The sequence below is a fragment of the Xenia sp. Carnegie-2017 genome, unplaced genomic scaffold, assembly GCF_021976095.1.
Source record: "Xenia sp. Carnegie-2017 unplaced genomic scaffold, XeniaSp_v1 HiC_scaffold_6, whole genome shotgun sequence".
NCBI classification, from domain to species: domain Eukaryota; kingdom Metazoa; phylum Cnidaria; class Anthozoa; order Malacalcyonacea; family Xeniidae; genus Xenia; species Xenia sp. Carnegie-2017.
Window position 1 is genome coordinate 17,892,918 of NW_025813526.1, and position 16,068 is coordinate 17,908,985.

Sequence of the window (16,068 nt, forward strand, 5' to 3'; positions counted from 1 at the left end):
TTTACAAAATAAGCTGCTCTGGCTGCCACGCCTCCTATTTTGGGGAAACTGGCAGGAACTTAAACTTAAGACTTACTGAACACAAACGAGCTACTAAGAAACAAGACAAAACTAATCACATTGCCGAATATCACTGAATCACAAAGCACAACATTGACTGGGACTCGGCAAAATGCATTAGTTACAGTACTGACTATAGACAACGGCTTACATTAGAAAGTTGGTATACCAACTTGGAACAACCCCCCCCTGAACAGATCACGGCAATGACCGGCACCTTACGAACGACTTATTCACAATACAAACAAGCGATCAACTAAAAACATTACACTTCACACTAATTTAAAATGACAATACGCATATGACTAAACTAAAAACATCACACCTAAATCACACATCACAACTAAAAATAAAATATTTCACTTCACACTAATTCACAATGACAATATACATTTTCTGTACACACAATACAATGACGTAAGAACCAGATAACAAATACGGCTAACCTGACGTTTACCCTTCATTTGACTCTGAAGATCACTACTAAGGTTGTCGAAACGTCAGTCAACCACAACAAAAACAGTCTTTCTCATGACTATACCAACCTGGACAATCGACATTTACAATGATCTAACATAGTTAAGCTTTCTGTCTGAATTAAGTTGCTAAACATGCAAAACTACAAGTGTAGCGACTACTGAATTTAGAAATTTTTTTTACAAATTTAAATATCGACATGTATGCTGCTCTAAACTCTGTGAATGAAATCTATGAATGAATGGCTCAATTCTTTCTATATCGCGGGAGAAATTTCTGCCATTGATGTTAAAAAGCACGCCATCGTTGCTTAAAGATTTTCCATTGCTAATTAGAGGTTTGCCATTTTGTTTCAGTCAAACTTTACGTCCAGAATTCTAAGTAAACGATTACTGAAACATATGCACGAGTGAAAAATATGGAAGTAAATTTGTGGGAATATAATCATAATATTAATCCGACACTGTTTTGTTGAAACATGAAAAACATGTGATTTGAACGGGATTTGAACATGCACCTTCAGGTACTAGTCCACCGCTTTATACTGGTAAGCAGATTTAGACTTATAAAAATGTCCTGCCGAAAGAAATTAGCTATGATTTTTTTGAGGAGTGGAGTATCAGAAATCAGAAAAATACTAAACGCCCGCTTATTTCAAATGCAAGCAATTTCTTGAGATACACTTTAAAAAAATGCACTTAAAATGAATGACTCCTGGTTTTACAGGCTATTTACTCGCTTAAGATGAGGATTTACGCAACTTTCTACGGGGGTTAACTTGGACATTTGTAAGTTAAATTTGGTCTCCTTGAAAGAGTTATTCATTATTGCCTGAATTAACAATAATTTCGTTGCTGTTTTGCTTTTAAAATATTGTCATGTGAGAAAGCATGTGATATTATGATTTCATAGTTTTCACATGACGTAAGTCGCTTGCAAAGCTATCATCAGTTCCATTCATGCTCACAAGATTTCCATACCCATAACCATAGCGAAAGTCGTGCAGAAAAGGAAGTTTAAGAAAGGTATCTCACATGTAATTGTTGTTAACGTTTATAAAGATGTTTAGCTCTTTTATAAACATTCGATAATGAAGGTAATTCGGTCATATGCCGGAGAGCTAAAGTATATGCATGTCGTTGTAATGCCATGTCATGTGATTCTAATATCAACTTTTAAAATGTTTGATATTGTCTTTTTGCAGGAACAAACTACGTAATCATGTCTTATTTTCTCAAAATATTTATAAATGATTTTTGAGAAAACTGTGCAATGCAAATGTTCGCAATTTGAAATACATAAATTGCTTGAACACAAGTATGCAGAAACTTGTCCACAATTATAGGCAGTCATGGTTAAAAAAATCTTAATATAGGAAGAAATGTTTCAAAATCATTTTGGAAAACTTATTCATAAAATGTTACCTGAATGTTCCAATGTTCATAGCGCGTACAAAGAACATGTTTAAAATGCCTGTCGATGACCATCAAATCATTCAAATCAATTTTGTTTACGTGGAAAAACTATTCTTTTCAATTGAAAGTTGAACGTTTTCTGAGAACAAACTTATATGTAAAAACTTTGTATGATAAGTAAGAAATTTTCCGTTTCAGCCATGAACACTCTCAGCATTGTGTTGATTCTTTTGGTATTTTACGAGTCAGTCGGTATGGAACGAATGAATGGAGAATGTATGACTTCAAAGTTGGAAAAGAAAACAAAAAAGGTTGGATGTATTTTGCTTGTAAAAATACGATCTTAGTATAGTTATATTTTAGATTATCCTACATTAAGTGTGCGGGTGTTTCGAATTTCAAAGCGCGTGATTTTAGCGTGTAAGCACAAGCTGACATATATTGCATACAAATTATGTTATTAATATACTTACAGAAATAATGAACATATTAATACAGTGACAATTACATAACTCACCCATGATTGACACGAAGCCCTTGAACCAATTAAAATCCTTCTTGGATCGTTTTACGCGTGATTGTCTATAATATGTTGCAATTTCTGTGAATCTCGTTGTGTTATTTTGAAACTTTTATAATATGCAAGTATGAGCAAACAATGTTCTCGACTAGCCCGAGTGATTACCTGCTAGGCGTCTTATAAAAAGACTTAGATGACTGAGAAAAATTTAGCCTATAGAGCCCTTTGTTGCACCACTGCAACAATCACCGAACGAAATGTTACAAATTTTTGAAAAATCCCGGGGACTACAGGGTTAATACTGCCTGTTGATCAACAGACCAATTAAATTACTTAAATTTAGCGTTGTTATATTGTTGTATCCGTCAAACCAATCAAGCCACACCGCTTATAAAACAGTCAGTAAATAACATTTCAGAACACTTAATTTCAACTGACTTCGTTACCAACGAGATTTGCTATATAATATCAAATAACAAAACAATGTATAGTGATAATAGAGTTGACGTAATGATAAAAGCAGAATTATTTTATACTTTATAGTTTAATAATTAAGTAATTTTTAAAGTTTAAACGTCAGTCACGTGACTGTACACCAGACACCCCAACATTGTGTTCGACTGTTTGTTACTTCCAAATTGAGTTAAATCATAGGCAGCTCACAACTACAGTTTTTATGCTGAATTCATGATAAATCAAATTTGTTCGTAATATGTTTGTGGGATTCATGTATTTGAGAGTGAAATTCAAAAGAGCATATGCATGATTGTAGTAAATGTCCTTTTACCTAAAGCAAATTAATTAGTTTGGACTGTGTGTTCTTTCTGAACCTCATATCTTTTGTAGGGCCTAGGTTATATTTTTTGTGGATGGGTAGGACACCGTCGTCATCATCGGAAATTTTTTTGTGACGATGACCAAAGATGCTGTAAATATAATCCAAGAATATCCTATGATAAAGTCTATTTTTGTTGTGATATACCATGTGGGAATTGTTGTGGTGGTGGTTGGTGCTGTCCACCTGGTGCTGTATGTGATGATGTACATAAATGTGCTTTTCAACAAAATACGACCAAACATTTTAGTAAATGAACATATTTTGTCGCGTACAATGATCTTCTCATTTTTAAAATTTGGAAATAATAGTAAAGTTTTGTCTTACGATTAATTTATTTTATATATTGATACAACTTATAAATTATAACAAATCAAGTCTCCAGCTCAGGTGTAAACTAAGTTGTGCACCTCTGGTGATCAATATATATATATATATATTTTCTAATTACAAGTGTTTTTACGGTTTCTTAACTTGGGCAACATCCCGAAGTGTTTGGGTCGGCCATCTAATTTATCAAAAGTGTTTTATTAAGTATCAAGTTAAGGGGAGTGTTATAAACTTTATTAGTGAAAGTATGAAAGTTAAATCCTTCCACAAATCGCACTGATAAAATCACTCAAGCAAAGGACGCTGTAGTATTTTATTAACAACACAGTCAAACTTTCCATGATGTTTCTCGTTTTGATATAAGAAATTAAAAGTATATATCGCACCAAGCAATTTGTTGTACCGTAGTTTTGTCTTCCGTGTGTATATATTCTGCATCCTTCGTACTGTTTCTAAAAGTATGGCTTGACTGACGTGTCCAAATCGATAAAGTCGATTTCTCTACGTCTACAAGCGGGGATTGGCAGGTATGGCTGAGGTAAATGACAAAACATTAAAATGCTGAACCAGCATTCGTTTAAAAAACATTCGTGGTGATTGAAAGAAAACAATGTAATACACTTTTCTACTTTTTTCATGCTTGTCTATGAAGAGGATGTAAGAACTTTTCGAGTTTGATAATTTTCTATAACTATCGTTGATGTCATCAACAGGCAAACGTAAATTACTACTATATAATGCGCGAGTTATTGACAAGATAAAGTAAACTTAAAGCAAAGTCATGTGACCGCCAGTGGCTGATTACTCAGTAGGATAAATAGGTTGAAGCCAGCAGGTCCGGGCTTTTGAGAGGCCTGTTGTATCTAGACATAATTAGTTTTTGTCGTTCCGTACTTGTTAAATGTTCTTAATTTCGACTATTTATGCTGTTAAATCCCGTACGATCTATTGTTCCAATGCACGATGATCAGAACACATGAAGTAGTGGCTCTTCCCAGTTTGAACTTTAAATTTATTTCTTAATATTTATACTATGAGTTACAAAAACAAGCTGGGAAATGCAAAGGCAATGGAGTGTGAGGAATAGTAAGAGGAATAGATACCCGAGTTAAAGTGCAACAACTTTGTATTAGCCCACGGGCCGTAATTAGTAATCCGCTACTGGTGACTGACGCCGTTTAAGCTGGCTGTAATAACTGTTGATAAATATATGTTACTTCGACATAAATTGTTCATAGAAGACAACATCCTTTTAGTGGTATTTTCTCTTTTTAAAGCAATGTTTTTTTTAATGCTGCCCATTTTAAACAACAATCCCTTTGGGGCACATACTTGGTTTTTGATCTGTATTTTTCGTGTTGACTAAATGCTCGTTGTTTTATTACAATAGGATGACATGCCATCCCTAGACAAAATTGCTGAGTCGATATACGTAATGAAGTTCAAATCATTTACCGATTAAATGATCCTACCTATTCTAATATACATAAATACAATAATCGCTATAATTTTTTCCTAATTTTTACATGACCTGTCGATCTTAATTCTAACGTATAGTTGCCTTTTATCTAAAACTATTTATTTCAATAAATTACTCCGTTTGTTTTAATTATCTGTTGTAATACATAACGTATTAGATAGGTCTCCAGCTGTTGACATTGGCACGGGCATGGATGACGTCATCGCACGTGATATTACTTCTTCATCGCACAAAAACCTTCCTTGTAGTTTAGCCTTTTTATACACATCAGCTTAAGATTTTGGCATCCTACTTGTAGAAATATAATTCTAGACATGTTTTTATCTACTGATCTGTTTACCAAGGTGGTATTTGTATACGTTTTTATATAAACAGAATTTTGACGGTGAAATCCAAAAAATTACAAAATGAAAGTTTAATGATCAAAAAAAAATTGTAATTCTTAAATTTGATAAATAATTTTTGAACTACAAACATCAGTCACGTGACTGACTTGACATACCCTAGATCTGCCTTTGATACACTTCGTTGGCGTTGTTTGTTAGACTTACGACAAGAATCGTCTAGAGGATGGAAAACAGTAGAGTTGTTGCAAGATCAAGACACGCTCCTGGCTTTCCAAATTTTTTCCATTTCATATAAACCAAGCGTTGCATGACAGGATGCATAACTATGTCAAATTGTTGCCTCTGAATTCCAACTCCCAGAGGTGTACGGGCGCTACTGTTCTAAAACGAAAAAAAATTTAGAATTAAAAGTTTTGTAAAAGTTTGTTCAAGTCTTCAAAGGGAGAATATATCTGCTTCATTTGATTATAAATCTTCAGTAATAAGCAGTGTGAGCATATAATTATGTAAATCTGGTCGGCCAAAGTAGCTTAGGGTCTTTCATCTGCTCTATATAGTTACAAAATTGAGAACATGGGGAAGTGTTCAAGCTTATCAAGCTTAGTTTCAAACCATAGATGTTGAAAAGCACGCCATCGTTGCTTAGAGATTTTTTATTGCTGATTAGAGGTTTGCCATTTTGTTTCAGTCAAACTTTACGTCCAGAATTGTAAGTAAATTATTACTGAAACGTATGCACGAGTGAAAGAGATGGAAGTAGATTTGTGAGAGTATAATCATGATATTAATCTCTATACAATTTTGTTGAAACATGAAAAACAAGCGACTTCAACGGGATTTGAACTTGCATCTAGTCTGCCGCTCTATCTTTTTAGCTATACCAAGCCCACAGGAATTGGAGACAAATTATGTCAACATGGCGTATGGTTTATACTTCTAAAATTGTCTTTGCCGAAAGAATTTAGCTATGCTGTCTTTGAGGAGTGGAGTATCAGAAATCAGAAAAATACTGAACTCCCGCTGATTTCAAATGGAAGCAATTTCTTGAGAAACACTTTAAAGAAATACATTTAAAATGAATGACCTCTGCACTACTTGTAAAACTCAACAATTAAAGTCTTTTATGAGATATTGATATAGATACGGAACTGAAAAAAATATGTTCACTTCAAAAAATTCAATGGGGAATATTAATATAAACATTATTGTTGTTTCCCTACGTATAAGATTGAATTCTGTCTTTAGTAGAAATAAAGGTATGGTAAATGCTGTTTAGCACAAATTTTCTTCCTTTCGACACCCCTCGCTGTTCAAAATAAACAACAATAGATCTTATGCGTTATATGACGTCAAAAGGCCGATGCGCGCTGTGCATTGTGGCCTTAGTAGTCACGCAAACTGTGCTGCTAGATTGTGAACAAAGTTCACAGATTTGTGAACTTTTTATTAATCTTCGTAGCTCGACAATTCTTTCAAAACAACGAAGATTTTTAAGACAATCCGATATTTTCTGGTAATTTACGAGTAATTTTAAGTGTTCTGAAAATTTCCGAGATTTTTTGGAATGTCCGAGATAGTCAAAGCCTTGACGTTATCTTCTGATTTTAAAAATTTGATGTAATATGAACTTTTTCCCATTATGTGAACTTTGGACGCCAGTGATGTCACCGACTCTCCATTTTGCTTTTTCTCGAAATTGGCACACAAACTGGAATTTTGGTGTTTTAAGATGAGGATTTACGCAACTTTCTACGGGGGTTAACTTGGACATTTGTAAGTTACATTTGGTCTCCTTGAAAGAGTTATTTATTATTGCCTGAATTAACAATAACTTCGTTGATGTTTTGGTTTTAAAATATTGTCATGTGAGAAAGCATGTGATATTATGATTTCATAGTTTTCACATGACGTAAGTCGCTTGCAAAACTATCATCAGTTCCATTCTTGCTCACAAGATTTCCATACCCATAACCATAGCGAAAGTCGTGCAGAAAAGGAAGTTTAAGAAAGGTATCTCAAATGTAATTGTCGTTAACGTTTATAAAGATGTTTAGCTCTTTTATAAATATTCGATAATGAAGGTAATTCGGTCATATGCCGGAGAGCTGAAGTATATGCATGTCGTTGTAATGCCATGTCGTGTGATTCTAATATAAACTTTTAAAATGTTTGATATTGTCTTTTTGCTGGAACAAACTACGTAATCATGTCTTATTTTCTCAAAATATTTATAAATGATTTTTGAGAAAACTGTGCAATGCAAATTTTCGCAATTTGAAATACATAAATTGCTTGAACACAAGTTTGCAGAAACTTGTCCACAATTATAGGCAGTCATGGTTTTAAAAAATCTTAATATAGGAAGAAATGTTTCATAATCATTTTGGAAAAGTTATTCATAAAATGTTACCTGAATGTTCCAATGTTCATAGCGCGTACAAAGAACATGTTTAAAATGCCTGTCGATGACCATCAAATCATTCAAATCAATTTTGTTTACGTGGAAAAACTATTCTTTTCAATTGAAAGTTGAACGTTTTCTGAGAACAAACTTATATGTAAAAACTTTGTATGATAAGTAAGAAATTTTCCGTTTCAGCCATGAACACTCTTAGCATTGTGTTGATTCTTTTGGTATTTTACGAGTCAGTCGGTATGGAACGAATGAATGGAGAATGTATGACTTCAAAGTTGGAAAAGAAAACAAAAAAGGTTGGATGTATTTTGCTTGTAAAAATACGATCCTAGTATAGTTATATTTTAGATTATCCTACATTAAGTGTGCGGGTGTTTCGAATTTCAAAGCGCGTGATTGTAGCGTGTAAGCACAAATTGGCATATATTGCATACAAATTGTGTTATTGATATACTTACAGAAATAATGAACATATTAATACAGTGACAATTACATAATTCACGCATGATTGACACAAAGTCCTTGAACCAATTAAAATCCTTGTTGGATCATTTTACGCGTGATTGTCTATAATATATTGCAATTTTTGTGAATTTCATTGTGTTATTTTGAAACTTTTATAGTATGCAAGTATGAGCAAACAATGTTCTCGACTAGCCCGAGTGATTACCTGCTAGTAGTCTTATAAAAAGACTTAGATGACTGAGAAAAATCTAGCCTTTAGAGCCCTTTGTTGCACCACTGCAACAATCACCGAACGAAATGTTACAAATTTTTGAAAAAGCCTGGGGACTACATGGTTAATACTGCCTGTTGATCAACAGACCAATTAAATTACTTAAATTTAGCGTTGTTACATTGTTGTATCCGTCAAACCAATCAAGCCACACCGCTTATAAAACAGTCAGTAAATAACATTTCAGAACACTTAATTTCAACTGACTTCGTTACCAACGAGATTTGCTATATAATATTAAAAAAAAACAATGTATAGTGATAATAGAGTTGACGTAATGATAAAAGCAGAATAATTTTATACTTTATAGTTTAATAATCAAGTAATTTTTAAAGTTTAAACGTCAGTCACGTGACTGTACACCAGACACCCCAACATTGTGTTCGACTGTTTGTTACTTCTAAATTGAGTTAAATCATAGGCAGCTTACAACTACAGTTTTTATGCTGAATTCATGATAAATCAAATTTGTTCGTAATATGTTTGTGGGATTCATGTATTTGAGAGTGAAATTCAAAAGAGCATATGCATGATTGTAGTAAATGTCCTTTTAACTAAAGCAAATTAATTAGTTTGGACTGTGTGTTCTTTCTAAACCTCATATCTTTTGTAGGGCCAAGGTTTTATTTTTTGTGGATGGGTAGGAAACCGTCGTCATCATCGGAAATTTCTTTGTGACGATGACCAAAGATGCTGTAAATATAATCCAAGAATATCCTATGAGAAAGTCTATTTTTGTTGTGATATACCATGTGGGGTATGTTGTGGTGGTGGTTGGTGCTGTCCACCTGGTGCTGTATGTGATGATGTACATAAATGTGCTTTTCAACAAAATACAACCAAACATTTTAGTAAATGAACATATTTTGTCGCGTACAATGATCTTCTCATTTTCAAAATTTGGAAATAATAGTAAAGTTTTGTCATACGATTAATTTATTTTATATATTGATACAACTTATAAATTATAACAAATCAAGTCTCCAGCTCAGGTGTAAACTAAGTTGTGCACCTCTGGTGATCAATATATATATATATATATATATTTCTAATTACAAGTGTTTTTACGGTTTCTTAACTTGGGCAACATCCCGAAGTGTTTGGTTCGGCCATCTAATTTATCAAAAGTGTTTTATTAAGTATCAAGTTAAGGGGAGTGTTATAAGTTTTATTAGCGAAAGTATGAAAATTAAATCCTTACACAAATTGCACTGCTAAAATCAATCAAGCAAGGGAAGCTGTAGTATTTTGTTAACAACACAGTCAAACTATCAATGATGTTTCTCGTTTTGATATAAGAAATTTAAAGTATATATCGCACCAAGCAATTTGTTGTACCGTAGCTTTGTCTTCCGTGTGTATATATTCTGCATCGTTCGTACTGTTTCTAAAAGTATGGCTTGACTGTTTGAAGTTGTCAATAAAGTCGATTTCTTGACGTCCACAAGCGGGGATTGGCAGGTATGCCTGAGGTAAAAGACAAAACATTAAAATGCTGAATCAACATTCGTTTAAAAAACATTCGTGGTGATTGAAAGAAAACAATGTAATACACTTTTCTACATTTTTCATGCTTGTCTATGAAGAGGATGTAAGAACTTTTCAAGTTTAATAATTTTTTGTTTTCTATAGCTATCGTTGATGTCATCAACAGGCAAACGTAAATTTCGGCTCATTGTGCACAATTATCGCTAGTGATCACTCAGGGCCAATGTTGATTACTTTTCTTTACACTATCCTCCATGACCCTATGAAAGAAATTCTTATTCTCTTAATGTATGCAACGAAACTAAAAGATAGAGGTCGTCAGCCAACGGCTCGTAACCACTCCCAGAGTAAGAGTCGAACTCTTTAAAAACACAAGCGCTGATATGCAAATGTACGAAAAAAACGTGTGGTGCATATAAGCAGAGGATACGGATACAATCCAATAATGCAAGAGACTTCAGTTTCGCAAGAATCTCGCAATTTCCCTCAGACTTCCTCCAAAGTTTAACAAAACGAAAGAAAGCGGAATTTTTCGCAGTCTTGTTTTGTTGTTCGATTTTATTTTGTTTCGGCTTACGTTGGTATCTTTTTTTCGGGGGCTTTGATGATTGTCTCTCTTTGATCTTTTGTCTTCGCTTGTTTTTATGATTATTTCATTCGTGAGGAAAATTCAGAGAATTTGCAATAAGCAGAAGTGCAGAGGTAGACAGACAGCAAGTTCTGTCTACTTTAGACAGACAATGAATATTGCACTACTTAAAATTAAAGACAGCTAACAATATAGGTGAACAGGCACTGTACAACTCTTTAATGTTATGTAGGCCTGCCAGAACATATGGTTCAATCGCTGCAAATTTCATTGATTTGCATCACAGGAAAAGCAATTAGAACGAAGAAAAGAACACACGAAAAAAACTATAGTTAGCTTTAGCCATCCAGATAGGAAACATGACCTTCATTGCTCATAAGTTTCCCGGTCTTTTTGATAAACATTTTTTGATGAAGATAACGTAAGAATTTTACAGTAATTCTGTTAAGGTTAGGCTTTAATAACAATTACTTCCCACTTTAAATGTCTCACTGTAAAAGCTTGGTAATGAAGCTTTTTACAGATGCATGGATTGTAGTATCGAAAAGGAACATATAGAACATATACATATAGAACACGTAGAACATATAGAACATATATGTTACATTATGTACATTGTGTACATGTAAAATGTACATTGAGGGAAGAAAGTTATTAACATTGGTTGCGCTTATAAAAAAATCAAGATTCTAAGACGCAGAAGAAGATATAATATGTAAAATTCTCAATAATTCATACGAAACCTTTTATGGTGCAAATGGGAAATTATGTGGAAAATGATATTCGAGTAAAGCCTTAAAGGCACGAAGCCTTAAAATACTTTGCTGCTCAGAAAACAATTAAAACATAGGTACATATCGCTTTATTAGCGATAAGTTGCAACAAATAATAGAAAATTCACAATTGATAGATCACTGGACTAGCATGAGATGATATACGTAACGGTCAAATGATTAAGAACACAATGTTGATAAAACATGCTGCATAGCACGTATCTTTAGTATAAATTGAATCAATAGTCTGCACAACTGCAAAATATTTTACAATGTTTCTTAATATTTTTATTGCCCTTTGTTGGTGAGAGGTACAAACAATTAAAACTGACCTGCCTTGTGGACTCAAAGGCGTCAAAATGTCAGTCACATTGTTAACATATGAAGATTCTTCTGACAAGCTTAATGTTGAAAAATATTCTTCAATACGAATGTCAATTTTGAAATCATTTGTAAAGACTTACTAAAGAGTGGCGAATCCAGTATACCTCAAAATAAATTACAGCATCTCAATTTCACTGCAACATACGTATTGCACATAAACTAACAACAACGTTATGACAATGACTAACGAGCATAAAGGACAAAGAACAACCAAACGAACGACAATGTGCAATTTACAAAATAAGCTGCTCTGGCTGCCACGCCTCCTATTTTGGGGAAACTGGCAGGAACTTAAACTTAAGACTTACTGAACACAAACGAGCTACTAAGAAACAAGACAAAACTAATCACATTGCCGAATATCACTGAATCACAAAGCACAACATTGACTGGGACTCGGCAAAATGCATTAGTTACAGTACTGACTATAGACAACGCCTTACATTGGAAAGTTGGTAAACCAACTTGGAACAACCCCCCCTGAACAGATCACAGCAATGACCGGCACCTTACGAACGACTTATTCACAATACAAACAAGCGATCAACTAAAAACATTACACTTCACACTAATTTAAAATGACAATACGCAATTGACTAAACTAGAAACATCACACCTAAATCACACATCACAACTAAAAATAAAATATTTCACTTCACACTAATTCACAATGACAATATACATTTTCTGTACACACAATACAATGACGTAAGAACCAGATAACAAATGCGGCTAACCTTACGTTTACCCCTCATTTGACTCTGAAGATCACTACTAAGGTTGTCGAAACGTCGTTCAACCACAACAAAAACAGTCCTTCTCAGGACTATACCAACCTGGACAATCGACATTTACAATGATCTAACATAGTTAAGCTTTCTGTCTGAATTAAGTTGCTAAACATGCAAAACTACAAGTGTAGCGACTACTGAATTTAGAAAAATTTTTTACAAAGTTAAATATCGACATGTATGCTGCTCTCTAAACTCTGTGAATGAAATTTATGAATGAATGGCTCAATTCTTTCGATATCGCGGGAGAAATTTCTGCCATTGATGTAAAAAAGCACGCCATCGTTGCTTAAAGATTTTCCATTGCTGATTAGAGGTTTGCCATTTTGTTTCAGCCAAACTTTACGTCCAGAATTGTAAGTAAACGATTACTGAAACATATGCAGGAGTGAAAAATATGGAAGTATTTGTGGGAATATAATCATAATATTAATCCGACACTGTTTTGTTGAAACATGAAAAACATGTGATTTGAACGGGATTTGAACATGCACCTTCAGGTACTAGTCCACCGCTTTATACTGGTAAGCAAATTTAGACTTCTAAAAATGTCCTGCCGAAAGAAATTAGCTATGCTTTTTTTGAGGAGTGGAGTATCAGAAATCAGAAAAATACTAAACGCCCGCTTATTTCAAATGCAAGCAATTTCTTGAGATACACTTTAAGGAAATGCACTTAAAATGAATGACCTCTGGACTATTTGTAAAACTTAACAATTAAAGTCATGTAGGCGATAATGGATACAGGTACGGAACGAAAATAAAATTATTCACTTCCAAAAATCAATGGCAAAAATTTATAAAAATATTCTTGTTGTTTCCCTGCGCATATGATTAAATTCTGTCTTTAGTAGAAATAAAGGTATGGTAAATGCTGTTTAGCACAAATTTTCTTCCTTTCGACACCCCTCGCTGTACAAAATAAACAACAATAGATCTTATGCGTTATATGACGTCAAAAGGCCGATATGCGTTGTGCATTGTGGTCTTAGTAGTCACGCCAACAGCGCTGCTAGATTATGAACAAAGTTCACAGATTTGTTAAAGTTTTATCAATCTTTGTAACTTGACAATTCCTTCAAAACAACGAAGATTTTTAAGACAATCCGATATTTTCGGTAATTTACGAGTAATTCCAAGCGTTTTCTAAAATTTCCAAGATTTTTTGGGAATGACCGAGATAGTCAAAGGCTTTACGTTATCTTCTGATCTTAAAAATTAGATGTAATATGAACCTTTTCCCATTATTTGAACTTTGGACGCAAGTGAAGTCAGCGACCCTCCATTTTGCATGGTGGAAATCGTCACACGAACTGGAAGTTTGGCTTTTTTTTAAAACAGCTGAACCCTGATTAGCAGTGCAAATATTTTCTTTATTATAATTGAAAGCCCGTGAAAGAAAACGAGAAACAGACACAAACTTACAATAAATTGTAAAGCCATATTGTAAAGTTTACATATCGCGCCCTCTGCATACATATCGCACCCAGCTTCCATTGCTAGTTGACATCTACATTACATATATTGAGCTTTATATTTATATACATAAATTCGAAGGCCTTACGACAGTTGTGGTATTATTAACGTCACTACTGCGCATGCCCAGATGATTTCTTAAATAATTTGCGGATAATTGAGCTAAATGCCACAAATGTAGTGCAAGTACATATAGTTAGTCGTTGCCATGACTTTGAACAAGTAGTCGAGTAAATTGCGCATGCTCAAGCGCGTGCGCAGAGGATTTCTCTATTAAATTGTATTAAGCATGCTATTTACTTTAAAATCGGTGCTAGTAGAAGCAGTTGGTCGTAGACATGACCATGAACTTGTGCAGTTGGTCATGTCATTTGGCATGATCAATCAAACTGCGCATGCGCAAATGATTTATCTGAAAATTTGCAACTGAGCGAGATATATTACTTGATAATCAATACTAGTAATTACATTTGATCGTTGCCATGACCATGGACAAGGAAATTTAGTAAAGTTTACTAGGCATTAGATCCGATTAACCATCAATTAATTGGTTTCGAAGCGAGTTCTAACGACGGTTTTTGTAGATGTGCTTAGCAAATTTATATCTTTTATATTTGGCAGCTCTTTGTCTACCTAATCTTCTTTTGACAAATGCATATTTAAATTCATAAACACTGTGTGATGCCACTCCTAATATCGCTTACAATGTGAGAGGTGTTTTTATTTGTCTCCATAACTTTGTATCTGCATAATTTGTGCATAAACTATGCTCTAATATTTATGACAGATATTATAATTCTAGGATTGAGGTGAAAGAAATATTTAAAAATGAAACTTCGAGAAGTGAAACAAACAACGGCAAGTTGAATATAGCTTGATGTATTAGAACATATTTGAAGAACCTAGTGCACGCTCAAGTGTTTTAGATTAGAACTCGTTGTCCAATAAAAAAACAGATGACTCCGACCTTGTTGACGACAATAAAAGCTATAGCGGGGACAAAGTTCATAAAAAGACACAATCCATTAATAAAATAGAGTCTACTGAAGATATGCTCACAAGTAGTATCGATGAATAGCACTAACAGTTTGGAATCTTCTTGGCTCACGTGGTTTATAGTAGTGGGAACTGTTGAGGATATTGCTAAAGATATGTAATAATAACTACCGGCGTCTGTTAATGAGAACAAGAAATCTGACTTCATAAGCAAAGAGATAGCAATCGTTACAAGAGATTTGCAAGAAGATTTAATGCGTAATTTGGAATGTTTCTATATACATATGGATCTTCGTCAATAGAGTGCTCTAAAGAATTTTATTGAAAATTGATAATATAAAGTCTAACAGAGAATGTGGCGGCTTCTCCTTTCGATTTTAAGAGGATTAGTTCACGTTCATTCACAGGTAGAATCTTTCGATAATGAACAATTTTCTTTTAGCTCAAAAATATATATAAAGACTTATTATTTACTATTTTGCAATAGAATGTAACTGAAGTAAACGCATTTCGATGGCATTTTTGGTTTTGTAAACATTATTTAGATGTTTTCTTTGAAATAGGAACTAATGTCAAGGGAAAAGAATTTGGTGCACCATGAATTTAAAAGTTCGTTTCGCACATCTAAGTTTAGTTCATTGAATCGCAGTGTTATAAAGATAGATTTTTTTCCTGGATTATGTATTTGTCGATATAATGATATTCATCCTTTAAATTTACACTAAAAGCTTTCGCTTAAAAATGAAGAACGTAAAGAAAAACAAGCATTAATATAAGGAAAAGTATATAGCTACTGTCTTTTAATGTCATATTAATTTAAAGAGATGTCTATATCCGGAGAACGGTAACCAACGATTAACATAACGTTTTTAGACATACCTTTATTTTTCCTAATCCCATGTCTAACGTCTTTAGAAATAATATCACTTTAGATAAGCACAACGCTGAAAAAGATC

At 33.6% G+C, this 16,068-nt stretch overlaps 2 long non-coding RNA genes across 2 annotated transcripts; both read left to right on the forward strand.

The window, feature by feature from the left end:
• The first annotated feature begins 1,484 nt into the window (after nucleotides 1–1,484).
• Nucleotides 1,485–3,780, forward strand: LOC124457521. Its single transcript, XR_006952638.1, has 3 exons — nucleotides 1,485–1,562; nucleotides 2,151–2,263; nucleotides 3,319–3,780. It is a non-coding gene; the product is annotated as an uncharacterized LOC124457521 (long non-coding RNA).
• A 3,582-nt stretch (nucleotides 3,781–7,362) lies between these two features.
• Nucleotides 7,363–9,694, forward strand: LOC124457584. The gene is made up of 3 exons (XR_006952673.1): nucleotides 7,363–7,474; nucleotides 8,064–8,176; nucleotides 9,230–9,694. It is a non-coding gene; the product is annotated as an uncharacterized LOC124457584 (long non-coding RNA).
• The last annotated feature ends 6,374 nt before the right edge of the window (nucleotides 9,695–16,068 follow it).